The 21,130-nt window shown below is 34.4% G+C and overlaps 1 long non-coding RNA gene across 1 annotated transcript in view; it reads right to left on the bottom strand.

Moving 5' to 3' along the window:
• Positions 1–4,070: 4,070 nt before the first annotated feature.
• The window catches only part of LOC125619458, a 52,080-nt gene continuing 35,020 nt past the window's right edge, over positions 4,071–21,130 (bottom strand). Inside the window, exon 5 of the long non-coding RNA XR_007351019.1 lies at positions 4,071–4,482. This is a non-coding gene — a long non-coding RNA (uncharacterized LOC125619458). The remainder of the gene's footprint in view (positions 4,483–21,130) is intronic.

Here is a 21,130-nt window from a genome sequence, read left to right as displayed (position 1 = left end):
GTTTATTTAAGCATTAAAAGATTCATGAATCTCGCAGGACTGAGACCTGGAAGAAGTTCAGACAGCTCCAACTAGGCAGAAAGCAGAAGGCTTTTATAGCCTGAAAGCAGAAGCAAAGCACTGTAATGAAATCAGCTAAGGCCTGGATGCACCAGATATTAGTTCCTTATATAACAAAGTTCTTCAGTTATTCTTCAGGAAAGGCCTCCAGAATCTACTCAAGGACAGTGTGAAACCAGCTTTTCAAGAATGGACATGTACAGGAGCAGCAGCTTGTCTGGTCAATGACCTTTATATGTCACAAACTCTATATCCCACCCCATGCACACTTATAACTTCCTCAGAAAAGAAGCATGTAACCTGTGAAGAGGCAAAATGATCACTTACACCTACTCAAAAGCCCCCCAAATCTCCCCTTTCTCGCCATCCAAGCAGCTTCTCTTTTGATATTAATTCCCCCAGTACCAACAAACTGGGGAGACATATTTGAGGTCTTTTTAAACTCCTGGATCCTTGCAGGCTGACCACAAAATAAAGCTTTTCTTTTTTTCTTTTTGCAAAAAAACCCAGTGCCATAGTTTTACTTCATTGGCTTCCATGAGAGTTGGGCAGCAGGCCCTTGCTCAGCAACACAAGTACTTGATGAGCTACAAGTGGGCAGTTATCTTATATCTGTACAATTCCATAGAAAGTCCTTAGTTAGAGCTTAATTGGTAGTTTCTGGTTGGTTATGCTTAAGCTTTGTTTTATTGTTTGCATTTGGCTTAATTTTGCAGGAACCCAAGGCACTAGAACCTTCTCAGCCTAATGGACTCTCAAATGTGTGGGGTTTTTTTGTTTGTTTGTTTTTGATTCTGTGGGTTGAACCCAGGGGCACTCTACCACTGAGCTACATCCCCAATCCATTTTATTTTTCATTTTGTTAAAGGATCTTGTTAAGTTGCTGAGGCCCTTCCTAAAGTTCTGAGGCTAGCCTCAAACTTGTGATACTCCTGTCTCAGTCTCCTGTGTCCATTACCATGCCTGGCTCAATTATTATTATTTTTTTAACAAGACAACTAACTCTGATATCAGATCACAGTGATCAGCAAGCACAGAATATTATCTATCTATCTATCTATATACACATATATATTTATTTATTTATAATCTATCTAAATGTAAATATATTTATATATAAGTATATATATTATATATTTATCTGTATGTATATAAATATACATATATATGTATATCTCACCTATAGCACCAAGTAGATGTGTGTGTATATTATATATATATATATATATATATATATATATATATATATACACTAAATAACTAAATATTATATAGATCTAAATAACAGAAGGGTTGTCAAAGGATTACCATTTCAAAGTTAGACATGACAGAAGGCAACTCCTCTGTATTCTGCAAAACAGCTTTGCTTAAGCTACAGCACCAAATAGAAGTGCTGTACTGAACATGGGTAGAAATGCACAAGTTCATCAATATTCCAGGACTTCTAAGTATTCTAATTGGATAGGCAAAAAATTAGAATGTTGAGAATAAAGTGTTGGTTATGCTGTGGATATTTCATATATACTGATGGAGTTTGAGTATCTCAATGTTTTGAAAAGTAATTTGGTAGAAATTGCTGTAAAAGTTTACGATTGTGGATTCAGAAATTTTGAAGAAAACTAACATATAGGAATCAAAGCATTAGGTTGAAGAATAAATTTTAAAATAATTACTGAAACATTCTGGTCCCAACAACATGGGCCCATCACTAAGAGTAGGTTGGACTAGATGATATCTATCCTAATGAATGCTATGTAGTAAGAGGAGTGGTCTAACTGTTGTATCTGGGAAGAAATATATATGTGAACATGTGTATGTGAATGTTAATGTATTATGTGAAATTTTAGATAAAAAGTTATGAAACAAACAGGAACATCAGTAATTGTTACTAGGGATGGCCTTTTAGAGGTTGGTTGAAAAAGATTTAAAAGATATGTATGATGAAAGTTGTTGGGTAGGGAGAAATCTGGGATTTGGTGGAAAATTACACATTATTCATAGTGCACTCGTCTTGGTTATCCAATAGAAGTATGAGACTGACTTTGAGCTATTTCAGAATTCTAAATTATAATTTATGTTGGTATAAAACCTTTTTCTAGATATGGTCATTTTGTCCTGAAAAGTATCAATTTACTTGCCTTTCCTTATGCAGAAGGGACCAGTTTTTCTTCTGTTTGCATGTTCACTTTATTATCCTGATTTGTAAATATGTGTTTTCTTTGGATTCTTATTTGAAGAAGTTGTTAACATACTGTCGTGTCCTCATTAATAAATTAAATTAAATCTTTAACATGTTATTATGTATGTATGAGAATCACCTTTACTTGAAAACTATCCTTTAATAGACTTTTCCCATATTTTTCAAGTGCAGATAATCTAACACAAATACTTAATAAAATATATGAATAATGTAAAGTACTGTAGAGGAAGATCAATAATGTTATTGCCAAATGTTATGATGAGGCAGGATAGAAGAGGACCATGACATTTTTATTTTTACTTTCTATTCTATCTATTTATATTGAAATTTTTGTATTATGTTTCATTTGATAGTTTTATAAATAAAAAAATGAATAGTAGCTAATCACTCCAATCAGATTATAGCTTCTTGAGAAAAAAAAAATTTAAAGATTTTTTTTCTTGCTTTCAAAATCTGGTGAATAGAGTGCTGACCACTGTATTAAGTGAGTTAATACTAATGAAAATATGAGATGAAATGCAACAATATTTAACCTTGTTCACAGATATAACAAAAAGAGTTTTAACTATTACAGAAATTCACTCCCCGCATCTCCCAGATTGTTCAAAGGAAGGCTGTACAATTGCCCATGCTTTGGTCTTATCTCTGCAGTGCAGCCTCAAGCAGGCAAAGGCAGACCATTCTTGTCAATTTCATAAATAATTTCATCTCTACCATATTCATATGATTCACAGACACCCTAAAGCAATCAAAGGTAAAGCCATTCCACTTTTTTATTTCTTATATTGTGGTTTCAATTTTTTTAAATATTATATTTAGTTGTTGATGGACCATTATTTTATTTATTCATTTATATGTGGTGTTGAGAATTGAACCCAGTGCCCCACAGGTGCGGGGCAAGTGCTCAGCCACTGAGCTGCAACCCCAGCCCTGTGGTCTCCATTTTAATAATAAATTATTTCTTTGTTTGGTACTTGTAGGAGAAATTTGAGAATAATGGTTAATAATATATTCTGTCATTTGAAGTATTTAAAAAAACTATAAAATATAGTGGTATCTCTATTTGCATGAAGTATATCCTCATCCATTGAAATTTATACCCATTTTTTTTCTCAACAAATTGCTCATCTATTCAACTAAGAATTATAGATTTTATTGGGGGGCTGCCTGAAAAGGAGAGGCAGAGAGCAGAGAGAGGAGAGGAGGAGGGCAGAGATCTCATGTCTTAACAACTAAATATTGAGAACTTTGTATGTCCCAGATATTAATATAAGCATTGGGACTCAGAAGTAGAAGTGACAATATCTCTATTTGCTTTTCTCACTGGGAAGTGTAACATCAGCATCTTACTTTCTAACCTGTGACTTCTCCAATCTCCATCTATTCTGTTTCTTCTGTTGGTATTTTCCAAATTATTAATAAGAGATTTCTTAGTTTCTTTTCTCTTCCTTCTTTTCCTTTTTTTTTCTTTTCTTCTGTCTTCCCTGCTCTCATCTTAAATGTCATCCACTTCAAGAGTCACTCCTGACCAACATTTATTGATACCCTAACACCTAGGTACTTTCTGTCATGCTACCATATATTTTCTTATTGAATATCCTTTTGATAATGCCAATCTGAAATACAAATAATTCATATTTCACTGGCATGTTTGCTTTGATATTTGTTATCTGCATTCTCTATTAGTATATATGCTCTCTGAAGTAAAAAAAAAAAAATCTTTTATTTATTATTGTTTCCCCAGTTCTTCCAGAATAAAATGTCAATAAATACCTCTTGACTTGAAATTACATTTTGGTGGGGGAAGGCAGGTAAATTGTATCAATATCCCTATAATCCATATTTAATTCCATAGCTGTAACGTCTACAAAAGGAGGAAGCTGTGAGATAGGAATAGAGCAGTGGTTTGTAAGGTGCTATCCTGGACCCGCAACACCTGGAAACTCATATGAATTCCAAATCAGAAGTGTAAGGTGGGACCCAGAAGTCTGTGTGTAGTAGAGCCCTTCCGATGACTGTGAAGCAACTGAAGTCAGAGAACCAGGTAATAAAAATCCAGGGTATTTAGAGCTGCACATTATTTCTTGTGATGTGTGTAGTCCAGCCCTTTAGATTGACTTTGGAGGGTGGGATGCTGTGACTTGTCCTCATGGTGGTTTGTTTTCTTCACGGTAGTCTCTTCAGACCACAGTAGGCTATTTATTTCCACAAGTCAGCAGTATCTACAGAAAACAAGATAAGAGGTCTGAGAAGTCAAAAGACTTGCAGATGATCTCACTAAAACATCTGGTGTAGGACTTTGATCGAAGCCTAATGATTTTTCAATCTAGTGAGTTCTATTCAGATAAGCTGCATGGTTATTTTTACCAAGACCTTGAAGATATTGGATCAAACACAATCCTAGCTATTTCCACATTTGATTCGGAGTACTTTTGTTCTTTGAATATCTAATGATATTTTTCTTGTGGAAAATGGTTTAATTAAAGCTAGCATTCAAACACATTTTCCCAGACCACAAGTTTCAAGTTTATAATAAAAGTACAAGGAAAACATCAGTGTGTATTAAAAAAAAAAAAAAATCAGCCATTAACTGTGCCACTAACTTTAACCAGAGTACTTGAACTTTTAACAGGAGATTCATTTTTTTTCTCTTTCTCTCTCTCTCTTTATTGTGAACACAGGTGTCATAGTTAGGGTAAGATGACTACATAAAATTTTAACCTTTCAATAGATAGAAATTTAGCTCACTGCACACAACTACCTAAACAATTTTGCACACACACACACACTCATACATACATGCACACACACATATATACAAATATATATGTGTATATCTCAAATGCCTAGCACTGTGCATGAAATATAAATTTACATCATAGGTTAATTTAATGAATTAAATGATTTCAAAATAGAATAAATTATTCATTTATAGTTAATAAATTATGTGACATTCAAGAAATTTAACAAGCTTTTTAATAAAAAAAGAATTTCGCACTTTTCAATTTTCTATTAGAAAAATAACTAGATATTGTCAAATTAATTAAGTTGTTAAATTTAAGGAATAAAAATTTTTGACATTGATTATCACATTTCTCTTCATAAATGTTGCATACCTCTCTACTGGCAATATATGAGGATATTTTTGTTAAAAATGTGGAATAGGATCATTGCTTTTATTTTACCAATATAATGGTGGGGAAAAAATTGCACTTCACTGACCTAATGGTTACTACTCTGATAGAAAAGTACAGTATTTTATTAGCCATAATCTATTACATTTCTTCCTTTTCTATTTTTTTATTAATACTTTTAATTTATTTTTAAAACTGGGATGTCTGTTTTTTTCTTTGAAACCTCTTTATTCTCATTTTGTATCATAATTGTTAAATTATAAGATACATAGTTTTAAACTTATTAGAAGTTTGCCTTTTTAAAAACATTTTGATCTTGCTTTTTGGTGTATAGAAATTGCATTATTTATTCAAATCATTTACTTTGGTGTCAGTTGTAAGATAGACATAAAGACAGATCCCCCCTTGAATATTTCGTGCATTTTTTAGAGACCCTTTTATCTCATGTTTACACAGGTGCCACAGCTGACTATCTTCCATTTTTGAGGCTCTGATCTAAACTTGGAAAAATAACACTGGAAAAGTTAGACCAGGTACCTGATTTAATGAGGACTAGATCCAAAAAGGGAATAACAAATAAATTAAATGATTACATTTTATTAAACAATTGGAGTAGGAAATATTTTAATTTAAGAATTAAGCTTGGTATGGTGATACCTTCGTATAATCCCAGGGATTTGGGGGATTTGAGGTTTTAGGATCACGAGTTCAAGGCCAGTCTCTGCAATTTCGTGTAATCCTTTCTCAAAATAAAAATAAAAAGGCTGGGGGATTAGCTCAGTAGTAGAGGGCCCCTTAATTTACTCCAAAAGACTGAAAATCATAAATGCATTTATTACAGACTTAAAAGATCAATTACGATAAAAAACAAAATTCTAAGGTGGCCCCCTACGGTTCCCACCCTCTTGTGCATATGCCTATATAATTGTGAAGTTTTGAGTGTGGATGGGACCTATGAATATGATGAGATAATTGCTCTATTGATTGCACTACATTGTAGAAGCCTCCATCTTAGCCAACAAGAGAAAGGGCGTCCTGTTGAAAAAGAAAACTACCCAGTGGTAAGACAGTCACATGACTAGGACCAGTGTCCATTCTTCAGTTGCTGAGACAGCCCTCTGGCCATAGGAGGAAACAGGAGTCTGGTCCTGTAACTGGAAGAATTTGACTTTTACCAATCACATTAATAATTTAGGAAGAGATTTAGTCCTGCAATGATGAAGAGCAGGGAATTCCTGGCAGTTTTGAACAGGGGAGTCATGTGATCTGACGTATGTCTTTAAAGATCTCAGTGTCATATACAGGGAGAATGAAATTTAGAGAGACCAGACAGCAGGAAGATCATTGCTGTTGAAAAACTCCAGGTAAGAGAAGTGATTACTTGAATCATAGCGTTTGCAGAGAAGATGATAAGTACTGAACAGGTATGGGATGAGTTTTAAGGGTTGTCTAAACAATTTCTTGATGAACTGATGAGAAGGATGAGGGAAGTAGAGGAAATGGCACTTTGATTTTTGTCTTGAGAACAAAGTACTATGAATATTTACTCTATTTTCTGAAAGTACTGATTTAAGCTAATAAATTCTGCTTTAACAATCACTTTAGTTATATCACCTGAGACTTGATGTGCAATAATTCCATCACTCATTTCTAAATAAAATTAATATCCATCATGGGATTTCTTTTCTATCGTATGAGTTATTTAAAGTTGTGTTTCTAAAAACTATAAATATTTTGGATTTTTCTGGCTTTCTTTTTCCTTTTGATTTTTAACAGTCAAAGTGTGGTCAGAAAAGGAGATTTTCTACAAATAAATTGCAGAAAGATCACTAGAGTAGAGGGAAAGGAACAGAGATAGGGAGGAAGAGAGGAGGAGAGAGTACTGGGAACTAAATTAGAGCAAATTATATTCCATACTTCTATAATTATGTCAAAATGTATCCTAATAGTATATGTAACTGAAAAGAATCTATTAAAAAAAAGAAAGAAAATGAGGTGTCCCTAAATGAAAGACTTGGACACTTGTTTGAGCTAACTTTGTCACTTAGTATCTGACTACTCTTTCATTGATGGCAATGTTATATACATGTCCATTAAATAAACTTGTAAATAATCTTACTGAAGTCTTTCAATGCTACAAATTTTCATCTGTCACGTCTCCCAATTGCTAGGATAGATGTGTTAAAAGAATCTAACCATGATAATGAATTTAGTAATTTCTGCTTTAACTCTCTCAATATTTACTTTGTGTATATTAAATCTGCTTCTAGGAGCATAAATTTAATCATTATTTTAATGATGGTCTAAATATTTTCCCTTCTTTCTAGTAAGACATTTTTTATTTAATTTATTATATCTGATATAGCAATACCAGTTTTCCATTTAAATATAGGCCTTGTATAGATTGTTCTCCAGTTTCATTGCATACATTTATGTGTTGATTTTGTAGTTATGACTTGTGATTTTGGATAGCTAAAATTTCTTAAATTGATTCTGAAAATGACTGTTTCTTGAATTAGTTGTGAGTAGTGATTTATTTATTATTATAAAAATTTCAAGGTGTACAATTGTGGGGAGATTAGTAAAATGAACCCACCCATTGGGAACCAGTTGTCCATGGATTTCTTATGTTTCTGTCCATCAGACGGACAATGATACTAAACAAAGAGACATTTGATGTGGACTACCTATTAAAAGCTGCCTCTATAGAAAGTATCTTCAGAAGATAGAAATAGTATTTCCCTTTGTAGCAAACTAAATCTGTATTTACTGGGTTGCATAATAAAGTTGTCTCCCTGTGGGGATAGAGGAAGGCAGTCTTACAGTCCATTATAAAATGTTCAGTTCCCTAAGATCATGATACTTTTACAACACAGCACGTTTCATGCACAAGTGTTATGTGGCCCTTTTCCTATTGCCTTATAGGAATTGGGGGTCAAAGAACCAGCACTGATACCCATTTGCTGTTATTCTGAATTGTAACGTGCTTTGTCTCTGATCATGAAATCTTATGTCTTTGCCAGTATTCATGAAACTTATCCATTTGTAAATTGGGAAAAAAATTCTCCAAATCTTCACTATTCTTCATCTCCTCTACCCCCATCATAGGGCTTCAACTCATGGTTCAGTGTCAGATTGTATGTATTCATACATGTACATACATATACACGTATATGTATCTTCTTCCTCCCGAAACCATACCAAATCATTTTATCCACATTGATTTCCTAACCTAACTTTGAAAGTACTTTCTAAAGAATAAAAAAGTAATGATCCTACCTAAAATATTTTAAATAATTTATTTTTTATAATTAAATACCCAGTTAGCATCCACATTTCACAAATAGTTTTGTTGTTGTAGTTGCTGTTGTTGTTGTTATTGTTTTATGTTTGCTTATTTGATAAAGTATTTGAATAGGTCCATGGATTCCACATTTCTTGGTACTATTAAGCCTTCTTTAATTTACAGATTAAGGAAGTAACCTCCCCCCTACTTTGCTATACACTGAAATTACCTGGGAATCTGTAAAATATACAAAGGGCTGGTTTTTATTTCAAGAAATTTAAATTCAATTAGTATGAGCTGTGATCTGGGTGTCAATGTTTTTAAGAGAATCACTGCTATAGGTAACACCACCTTTCTCCTTTTACTTCCTCTTTCTCCCTACCTCTCTTTTTTTCCCTCTCTTCCTTCATCTAGTTTTCCTCTTTCTCACCCTTACTAGAAATAAAGAAAAATATTTAGCTCAGCAGTAAGATAATACATAAATTCATGCCCCCAGAAGTGACATAAAACTCATAAAGCAATTATTGATAAGAGTTAAAGAAGAAATTATTAAATCCATTATTGTAGTCATTTTTGACACATCTATCTTGGTAATTGAGAGATTTGAGGGACAAAAAAAAATCCCACTTCATGTGATGTTAGTACTTCTAGCGATTATTAGAAATATTACCATCCTTCCTCCATTTATTTTTATAATATTTGCAGAAATATATTTGAATTTTTAAAGTATGCATGTTGTGTTATTGGGGATAGAACTCATGGGCTCATAAATGCTAAGCAAGTGCTCTACCCCAGCCCTTTTAATTTATTATTATTATTATTATTATTTTCAACTTGTTTTGAAGCAGAATCTAAGTTTCCCAGGCTGGTCTCAAACTCATAATCCTTCTTCCTTGGCCTTGCAAGTAGCTGGGATTACAGGCTGGCTACCATGCCTGGCATCTAAATCTTCTTTCCAATCCAGTTTTAAAAGTAATGAGTTAGTTCTGGCTGCCTCCAAAGATGATATATAAATGGATAGATTAGATGGACATAAATATGCATTCTCTCTCTCTCTCTCTCTCTCTCACACACACACACACACACACACACACACACCACACACACACACACACACACATTAATTTTAAAATAACTTCTGGCTATAACCAAGTTTAGTTCAATGTGTTTAATTTTATTACACCAAATATTTCTATTAACGTATGTTTCCTACACTTTGTCTTGTGGAATACTCTCTGAGTTAGTTCACTTGTCTATTTTATATGATCTTTGTTTTCCTTGCTAGATTTTCTGCTAAGTATTATCAAACAGCCCACGCTCACCTTTTACACAGAAATGTACAAGGTGAAATGCCTCGAACTTGGAATCAACTGTTTCACTAGAAGTTGTGGTTTCTTTTTGAAAAAAAGAGGAATGGTATCAGAGAGCAAGCATCAGTGTCAGGGGTGTTTATTGATTCTGTGTTTCTTCAGTGGCTATAAGAGGCTATTTCTAATTTTTATTCAAGGCTATAGTTTCTACTCAATCTCATCAATTTTGCAAACCTATCTTCTTTTTTCTATACCAAAAACATTGGTCTTCAAAGTTACCAACATAATTTTGGATTGCCTTATCTGAAAGTACACATAAAATAGTCATGTACAGCAATACCAGTACTCCTCCAAAAAATGTGATTACTGAAGGCAGTTTGTTTTATTTTTTATTTTTTATTTTTTGTTACTTTTATCCTTAGACTATATTCTACTAAAGACGTACAGATTCTAGTGTTTTGATGTAACTCGAAGTTCCTCCTGTGCAGTTGGGCATAATAGCAGGATACATATTTATTTCTCCTTTTGTTTATTTTGATTTTAATGGTTCCAGAGAATACAAATGAAAATTAATTTTGTTTTATAATTATGCAAACTAATTTCATATTATTCCAAAGTATTTTGTGTTCGAAAGTATATTTATAGAAAATCTAGCTTCTATTTGTGTTCCTTCCAATTTGTTTTTTTTTTCCCAATTTATATATAATGGTCTGAGTCTGTGTTCCATAAAGCTAGCATTTAAGGAAGAAATTCATGTCCTTCTTAACTGGGAGTATTCTGGGAGAAAAAGAGTGAGAGATACAGGATAAAGGAGCTCAGCAAATATATGGTTTAACCTAGTTTGTAATTTAATGTGATGGTACATGTTGTTCTCAAGAGTGAACTGCATCCCAGTTAGAGTAACACCGGGTTTGTATTCCAGTATCATTGGCTGTAGGGTGCTTTCCGAAGGGAAGGGCAGTCAGGAGGTTCGTGCTTCACCAAGGCCAATTCTTTGAAAGGGTATAACTATGACCTATTTGTAGCCAAAATTACTACATCTGGGTACACCAGCCTTTTAAAGGGAATCTGGCACATCAACAACAACATCCAAAAGAGTAGTTTTTAAAATGCCAGTGCTTTCACTATACTTTAAATATAAATATTATCTAGTCACCCATGGATGGCAAGGATGGAAGGACTCCCTCCAAATGAAACAGTTCAGATGTTGAGATGGATGGCACCACATGGTCCAAAAGCATATGCAATGACCTATTGCTCACATAATGGGTCTTTCTAGAGAGTCCATGACAAGGGTAAGCCAGTCCAGGTGGAAGGAGGGAAGTAAGACTGGACAGAAACTTGTGTAGGAGGTGTGCAGCAGTACAGTTTCTAAACTAAGGGCTGAGGTTTGCGTAATTTGAACTTTCTACTAAGGCTGAGAGAATGAGCATGCATTTTAAAAACAATCTTGCTCAAATGGGGATAAGGAGAGACGGGGTTTTTGTGGGGGTTGAAAGCTGTCATTTGTCAAATATCAAAACTGAAGTTTTATTTATTACAAGGATTTTTGGTCAGTAGAGGTGACTTTAATTTAGTCTGCAACCCTACTCAGCTTACAAATTCTTTTTTTTTTTTTTTATTGGTTGTTCAAAACATTACAAAGCTCTTGATATATCATATTTCATACATTTGATTCAAGTGGGTTTTGAACTCCCAATTTTACCCCAAATACAGATTGCAGAATCACGTCGGTTACACCTCCACATTTTTACATAATGCCCTATTAGTAACTGTTGTATTATGCTACCTTTCCTATCCTAGAGGATAGCTTACAAATTCTTAAAGAGAGACATTATTGCTCTTCATTCAGTGCTAAAGTTGAAGCAGATGGATTTTCATGCTATTCTATTCTGCTTTGTATAGGTGATGGTGTGACTCAGGAATTTTAATTGTGCACAAATCTTTCATACCACTTCCTGCTTACATGGAACTTAAAGGTGAAGCCCATTTCTCCATACAAACTCGGGATACCCAACTCGGAGCTCTATAGATATCCTCATTTAAGTCCCAAGATTGCTACTTTCAGCTTGTTTTGGGCAGTAAATATTCCATACTAATTTCTAGCTCAGTTATGTATACATAATGTATATCTATGTGAATTCAATACTTATACTTTTTTACAGCAAAAAGCATTATTCTGGGATCTGTATGGTGATTCTTCCCAAACCAAAGTTTTTGTCATCTTTTTGTATACTCTGAAATAATTCCTATAAAATGAAAATGAATGAGTTATGGGTAAAGCTAGAAGTCACCAACTAAACTAGTAGAACAATACCCTTTTTGTGTTAAAATCTGATTTGTTCAATTTCTTGTTTCCATTTGGAAGATACCATTTTCTAGGAAATTTTTCACTTAATCAACTTTAAAAATAATATGTATAGCACTATGGTGTTGATATTCTGTATATTGCTATTTAATGCATTTTAATTGCTGGAATTATTTGTGCGCTTTCCCTCTCTCTCTATTTATTTTTTCACAGTACTGGGGATTAAACCCAGGAGCATTTTATCACTGAGCTATATCCCCAACAATTTTTACTCTTAATTTTGAGAGAAGGTCACCCTAAGTTGCCCAGGCTGGCCTCAAAATTGTTATCCTTTTTCAGTCTCCTGAGTCCCTGGAATTATAGGCATGCACCACTGTGCTTGGCATGCCTCTGTGTTTATCCTGATTAGGTTCACAAATCATTCTTATATTATCTATCATTTTATTTCATTTCATCTGTTATATACAATCTCACATTTTCAACCTGAGTTGAAAATCTCTATAAGGTATTGTTTTTAATTTTTTAATGTTTAGCACTATACTTTTGTTGCCTACATATGGAAAATATATTTCGTTGGATATAGAAGATTTAGATACAATCTTTATTCCAACACTCAAAACTATAAAACTATATGCTCAAGTGTCTTTTTTTAAAAGCAGTTGGTATGTTATAAGAAGTATACATTTTGAAGATATTCTGTTCGAAGAGGATAAAGTAGTAATTGACCTATTCTAGTTGGTTAATTTCTTTCTTTACTGGATAGATGCCTAGATGAAATGTATTATCATAATAATGAACATATAGGGTATAAAAGAAAGAAAGGGGTCAACAAGCTTCCTTGCAGGAATTGTGTGTACTGCCAAAACTAATTTAAAAATGTATGTTGTCATCCACAACTATTGGAAAAACCACTTCTTCAAGAATGATGCTATATTCTATTGAGATAAATATTAAGATGATATTTACCCTCAGTAAACTTGTATGATAGTTGGAAGGCCAATTTATGTGGATTTGAAAACATGAGTGAAAAAAAATGAAAAAAGAGATGATGTCAATTCATAGCTGACAAGTGATAGGAATTGTTTTAGTCTGCTTTTCCACTGCTGTGACAAGTTTGGTCAAGAAAAATTTTAAAGGAGAAAAAGCTTGTTTGATGTTCACCATTTCAGAGGTCTTAGTCCACAGATGTCTGGCTCCATTGCTTTGGGCCCCAGATGAGGCAGGAGGACATGATGAAAGAAAGCCACTCAGGATATGGTCACCAGGAAGCAGAGAGAGACTCCACTCACCAGGAACAAAATAAATGACCCAAATGTTCCCCTCCAGGGACCCACTTTCCAAGCCACCCTACATACCTGCAGATATCACCCAGTTAATCCCTATCAGTGGATTAACACACTGATTAGATTAAGGCTCTTATAATCCAATCATTTAATCTCTGAAAGATTTAGTACTATCTCACATGTAAACTTTTGGGAGACACTGTATGCAGTCTATTCCATAACAGGGATAAATCAGTGTTGCTCCTATAAATTTATGAAAAGTAAAATACAACATAGGAAGTTCATTGGAATGCCTTTCATGGTTACCTTATTTATTTATTATTTATTTTGATTTGGGGTCTGGATCTCTTCTTTGGTCTATATAAGTCTGAGAAATTGTACTAAAAAATATCACCAAGCTCATTTGAAAAGCAAAGAGTTATTTTCTTTGTCAATAAATTAATAATTAAATTAGCTTCATATAAATAAAAATAACAAACTTCAAATTTGCAATATTACTGGAGTTCCACAAATTCTTGCCATGGAATATACTTATTTGGCATAGATACCATCTCTCTATAAAAAAACTAAGTGAGGATATATAGTTGTCTCTTCTATTATATTTTAAAATTCCTTTTCTACTATTCAATTTTTTCAAGTTGTTTTCATGCTATTATATGATCAGCAAATCATTAAGCATATTTGTGTAATTGTTATCAAGAAAAATTATTTATTTGTTTTTTCTTCATTTTTCTTCCAAGAATTGTATAAAAGCCAAACCCAGGAAATAGGATAAAAACAATCAGAGAGTAAGAGAAATAGATTAAAAGGCCTTTTTGACTTAATTGAACATAAAATCTCTTCTCTGTAGTCTTTACCAAGGGATTTTTATGTTGTGCAATCTGAGATTGAGACTTGGATTTTGGTTTTCAGAGTGTATTGTATCACTGCCAAACTTTGGTGGTATTTAAAAAATTATTACACATTTCAGATTACTTTCCTAGTCAGAGGAAATTCATTGTGCTGAAAATTAATGGCCTAAGGAACCCAAATGATTAATTTGTACCACCTCCCTGTTCCCCTTGGTAAAAGAATCAAGAAATTCAAGTTTGTTCTCTTTACCTGATCTGATTAAATGCTCTGACATTTTATAAGACTCCTCTGATAAATCCAGCAAACTGCACACATGAACAACATCTTCAGTTTCCAATCTTCTTTTCTTTGCCAGTTATAGAATATGAACATTACTGTTCTTCCATTATAAAAGAAAGTTAATCTAAAGAAAATGTCATTTTTAAGTATCTGATGGTTTCTAGAGAGGTTTGAACTGTATTCATATAAGTTTTTAAGGTGTTACTTGATGAAAACTAAAATAACGGATTTTACTGTACAAGTACAATTCAATAAAAAAAAATAGGAAAAGATCTCAGGGAATAGAGTTCTACTGTGTATTCTATTTTGTGCATGGTGGATTTTCCAGCTATCAGCATTGCTGAAACAGACTGACCTAGGGAAGTTTTCAGATTGTCAAATGATCTCTCTCTCTGAAAGTGTAGCAAGGTTAAACTAAAGATCTGCTTAACTGATTCCCTGGCTTCGTTCCAGCATGTGCAATGATGCAGTTCTGAAGTGTAAAGTATTTAATCATTAAGCTTGCTCTGAGAGAAAAACATTTCACAAGTTTCACCACATCAATACAATGTCTAATTAACCCTTGCAACACAGGCTTCTCAAGCTAGAGTTCCACCATGAGTCACTCAGTGGATGCTGCCATTTATAATTGTGTTGTCTGCTTTATTGAACTTCCTTGAGAGAGGAAGTCAAGTGCAGTGCTGAGCACCTACTATATGTCCTGAGGAAAACACAGATGAGTAAAAGATTTCCAAACATTAAGAAAAAGTAGAATGTGAGAATCACAGGAAGTTTGAACAGGGAAATTATATCATTCAAGAAGCACTAGGAATTCCTTTGCAGAGATATAAAACTTAAGATAATGATAGAAAAAGTAAAAATAGGATATGTTCCTTGAAGAGAACTGACTGTACAAAAATCAGGCAAGCAGAAAGAGTTAGATCTGGGAGGAGTTGGGAGATTACATTTAAAAATGGTGTAGGTACGGGCTGAGATTGTGGCTCAGCGGTAGAGCGCTCACCTAGCACATGCAGGGCCCTGGGTTTGATCCTCAGCGCCACATAAAACTAAATGAATGGAATAAAGGTATTGTGTTCAACTACAACTAAAAAAATAATTATTTTTTTAAATGGTGTAGGTCATTTATAGATGACTTTGTATGTCAAATTATAGTTCATATGAGATAGCTTCTGAAGATTATCTGAGGTTATTGCAGTGTCTAACATAAGAAATCAGTTAGTTTTTGGCTTCACAAGACAATGTAGAGGCTGATTGGTGTACACTTATGGGACACAGAAAAGCAGGGTGCTAGGGTTTGAGCATTTTTGTTCTCTACAAAACTCATCTGGAGATTTTACTGCCATCCTAACAGTAGTAAGATTTGGGACCTTTAAGAAGTGGTTAGACCAAGAGGATGCCACCTTTATGTGGGTATTTAGTATGTTAATAAAACGACTTTTGAGTGTGGGTTCCCTTTCTTTTCTGCCATGTTATGACTCAGAAAAATATCCCTCGCCAGATGCTGAAACCTTGATACCATGCATACCTGTTTCCAGAACTGTGAGCAAATACATTCCTGTTCTTTATAAATTACCTAGTCTCAATTATTTTTTTTAAAACAGCACAAATAGACTTCGACAGAGGGGAAGGTGATAAGTGTTTTGAACATGTTGAATCTGAGACAAAAACAAGTAAAAAATATCCAGGATGTAAGAGAAAAAGAACTAGAGCATGAGGGAGAAATTGGAACAAGGAATGAAGATTTGGGAATCACTGACTGTGCAGTAGCAATCGAAGCCTCCAAGTAAGTAGGAATTCTGAGGAAAGAGTAGAAATAAATGAAATTTTGCATTGCAATATGCCATTATCCTCCCATGACCTAAAGTGAATCCCCTTGTTATGGCTTTTGAAGTTATTTTCTTTTCATCTGAAAATGTATGATTACATTTCTTTTTATGTCTGTTTCTAACACTGGTCTCCCACAATGAGACTATGTGACAGTCAAAAAAACATTAACCACTGTTTGTGTCTCAGATGGAAGGAATTTACTGCCAGAAATTGTATTTTGGCAATGGAGTAAACAAAAATTCATTGTTTGAGTCCTAGCGGAGGTCTTTTGTTCCCATTCATGTCACACAGGAGTTGGCTGCCTAGATTTCCTTTTCTGAGTGGCTCATGAAAGTGTCTCACAAAAGCCCACTTGCCTCATCATATTTGCCCCCACTCTCTTCATCTCTTCCTTCATGACGCTCTTCAGCTAACCTTGACTTCCCAGCGTCTCCAACACATGCCTTTCCAATGAGTTAAAATGAGTTAATATCCTTCATTCCCTTCCAGTTCATTTCCCAAACAGGATAGACAAAAGGAAACTGTGCTGGCAGAGGGAAGATACTACTTTGCTAGAAGACAAAGGCTGGTAATGGAGATGACCTAACACATCTTTTGAGCATGAGGAATAAGCACCACTAACTAAGGGTCAGTTTCATGAAAGCAACAAAGTTCCAAGAGAAGAAGTGCACCCAGGCTGGAGCAAGCAAAGCAGTTTATTAAAAATTAAAAAAAAAATGCAAACAGACAGCAAAATAATAATAATGTGCTCCATTTTTTTCCCCAGCAGCTCAGGAGGCTGAGACAGGAGGATTGTGAGTTCAAAGCCAGAAATAGGGTTGTTTCCTTTGACTCCTGTTCTGCTGTCACCAATACAGGTAATTTCCCTTCCTGTCCATGGGGAGCAAGTGGGCAAGGTCTTCTTCTATGGGAGTCTTCTCTCTTACAGGGATCTTTCCCCTTCTCTTTCCTCCCCTTCTTCCCTTCTCCCCTCCCTTTCCTTTTCCTGTTTCTCCCCTTTTCTTTTCCACAAGAACTAGAATAATCTGCTGAAGTTCTGACACTTGGCCTCCCTGACCTTCATGCAACATGTCTGATTCGATATTTCTAAACAATCTATTTTAGAAAAAACTCATATTTTTCACACACTTCTGAGGTCAATGTAATTTTTTAAAAAAGCTCAATTTTTATCATTTGATACAATTATATAAAACAACAACAAAAACCCTAGTTTAGGAAATGAAGTAGGGGTGGGGGTGGAAATAAGAATAAAGCATGAAGAAATACATAAGAAAGTAGAAATTTCAAAATAGAAATGAAGTGAGTCATCAAAGGGAAAAGGAACTAGAAAAGAACTCAGGAGAGCAAAGAAAAGACACAATAAATGAATAAAAGAAATTTCATTCAAAGCTTATTTGATCTCTGAATGGGTTTTCTAAACATTCTCACTGTAGCCAAAACTTGCCTGATTTTAATGCCCCTTACACTGACTGTTATTTCTCAATATCAATCTTGGAAACCAAATGGAGCACATATTAGAGGAAGATGCAAGTAAAATGTTTAGTGGGGGGAAGAGAGTGACCCTGACTGAAAGAATACTGTCAACACATAAAGACATAAGTAAACATTAGAATTGTCTCAATGTTTACAGAAATCCCTATGTAAGTTTTTGTCTCTGTCTCAATCTAAGCTTATATCACTATGTAATTTTTTGTCATAATTTAAATCATTCTATGCCTACTATTTATCACTCATTCTTATACATAAAATATATTATGCACATCTTTCCATATGTGGATTTGGAAGTACAATACTTTTAATTCATTAGCATAATGTCTGGTTTTCCCTCTTTTCCTTCCTTGTCTTAAAGACAGTAAAAATGAAGTTGCTAAACCAGAAGGTATACACATTTAGTTATATCGGCCTTAGAAAAGTTTGCAATGTTTTACATTCCATGTATAACTTATAAGAGGTTTCACTTCCTACCTCTGGGAAGTATTTTAAATATTTTTATTATTTTCTCATGTATAAAAACTATGTGGTTTTTTTTTTTGTTTGTTTGTTTCCAGGGATTGAACTCAAGGGGCACTCGACCACGGAGCCATCTCTCCAGCCTTATATTGTATTTTATTTAGAGAATGGGTCTCACTGAGTTGCTTAGTGCTTCACCATTGCTGAGGCTGGCTTTGAACTCACAATCCTCCTGTCTCAGCCTACTGAGTTGCTGGGAATAATTGGAGCACATTGTTATTATTTTGCTGGCTGTTTACATTTTTTTAAATAAAATGCTTTGCTTGCCCATATTCTTTTGTGGAAAATTTGTTACTTTTGGTTGCTTAGTATTAATTTGTATTTCTTTCTTTCTTTTTTTTTTTTTTTTGGTACAGTGATGGGTATTGAGGCCAGAGCTCTCTGCAGGTTAGGCAAGCTTCTCTACCTGAGCCATACCCACAGTCTTCTAATTTCCATTTCCCACAAGCATCCTGATCAACTTTATTTATCATCTCCTTCTCCTACCAGTGGTAGTTTCACCAGCCTTCAGGCCCACCCATCCCTATTCACAAGGCCAGGCAAGTGACCTATGTTAGCCATTGATAAGCTTCTTGCCTAAAATATGAGTCTTTTACACATTGGAATAGAGAATAAAAGATTCCTGGAATTCACTTGCTCTTGTCATGCCCTGCCTAGACTCATTTTCTACCTCTTCTTCTTAATACTTTACATCTCCAGAGCTCTCAGGTGCTTCCCAAGTGCAAACCTTGGTATATAGCATTTCCTAAAACCACCCAAGCACCCACATTTTCTAGTAGTAGGCATCAAATATTCATAAGGCAAAATTCTTCTCTTTATTCTATTGAACTGTTGATCTTGTTATTGACTTATGAAACTTACTCTATATTTAGACTTTTAAATTGTCACGTACATGGCAAACATTAGTTTGCAAATTTTGTCACTTATTTTATAAAAGTTTTCTGTAAAAAGGAAGGCTATAATTTTATTGTTCAAGTATATATATATATTCTTTTGGTAGGGGGTGTACCAGGGATTGAACTCAGGGGCACTTGAGAACTGAGCCACATCCCCAGCCCTGTTTTGAGACAAGATCTCACTGAGTTGCATAGTGCCTTGCTTTTGCTGAGGCTGGCTTTGAACTTGGATCCTCCTGTCTCAGCCTCCTGAGCCATGGGGATTACAGCCGTGGGCCACTATGCCTGGTATATGTTGATTATTATAAGATTAGAAAGCATTTCTTACCAAAGACTACTAAAAATGTGTGAAAATGAATTGTAACAGTATTATGGGGGATTTATTCTAGAGTATTTATTTTTGGATGTCCCAACAAGAAAGACTGAATTATTTGGAACCATATATGATCCTGTAAATGTTAGAATACAAATTTCTAGCTTCCTTGATCTGTGTTATGCCATTTGCTCTACTCTTTAGATATAGGTGTGAAGTTACTAATATTTTCTAGGAATTTTTCTGATTATCCCTTTGAGTTTTTCACACAGTTCAAATAGGCCTGGAAAGCCCTACAGAAAGGATCTTATCTTAATTATTTTAGATTTGAAAACCACTCTTGATATCTCATATAATATCTAATACATATGACTAAATATTTCAACAGAAGAGAAGTCATCGGGGTCAATGATTAGGAAGACTAGATTTCCTCTCTTCTGAAAATTATGTAAATCTGAATCTGAATTGTTGTCTAGGAATTGGCGTATTAAAGAAAAAAGAAGAGATCAACTGTGCATGTGGTTGATTTTTACCTCTGCCCTCATCATCACAGTCCTTGTTGCAGATGTTGTGTGTACTGGTGGAGGAAAGTGGGTAGAGGAAAGCAACAATGTTTTCAAGGTATCTAAACTTTCCAGAGCAAGAGCTAGCCTTGTCTTTTTTCTGCAATATTCAGTTTGAAAGCTATGAATCACTCTCTCTAGTTATTATTGTTGTTTTCAAGTACCTTTGAGAAGGAGCATAAACATCAGCAGTCACAAGGGGTAACAGGGGAAAAGTTTGCTACTGGATGTTTCAGGAATTCTTTACGTGTGAAGCAATATTTTAAAGAATTACCCATTGGAATTTTTCTCTTCATTCTTCGATGACCCAGTTATTCTTCCCGATAATGGCAACACTGACAGATATAATACTTTGCCTCAGAAGAAGAAAGAGTTAGAACATATCAAGTCTGAGACCTTAGTATTTCTCAAGCTTAAGACACAGACTTACACATATGTAACATATGTGAGAACATATGTAATCTGTTCCATATGTGAGAGATTACACATACATCTCAACCAGTTGTGTAAGTCTGTGTCTTTTTTTTTAAAGAGAGAGAGAGAGAGAGAGTGTGTGTGTGTGTGTGTGTGTGTGTGAGAGAGAGAGAGAGAGAGAGAATTTTAATATTTATTTTTTAGTATTTGGCGGATACAACATCATTGTTTGTATGTGGTGCTGAGGATCGAACCCAGGCCGCACACATGCCAGGTGAGCGCGCTACCGCTTGAGCCACATCCCTAGCCCAAGTCTGTGTCTTAAACTTGAGAAATACTAAATATTTTTTCCCATATGGATCATATGTGAGATTACACATACATCTCAACCAGTT

The sequence above is a fragment of the Marmota marmota genome, unplaced genomic scaffold, assembly GCF_001458135.2.
Source record: "Marmota marmota marmota unplaced genomic scaffold, marMar, whole genome shotgun sequence".
Taxonomy (NCBI): Eukaryota; Metazoa; Chordata; class Mammalia; order Rodentia; family Sciuridae; genus Marmota; species Marmota marmota.
This window is presented reverse-complemented; position numbering and strand designations above follow the sequence as displayed.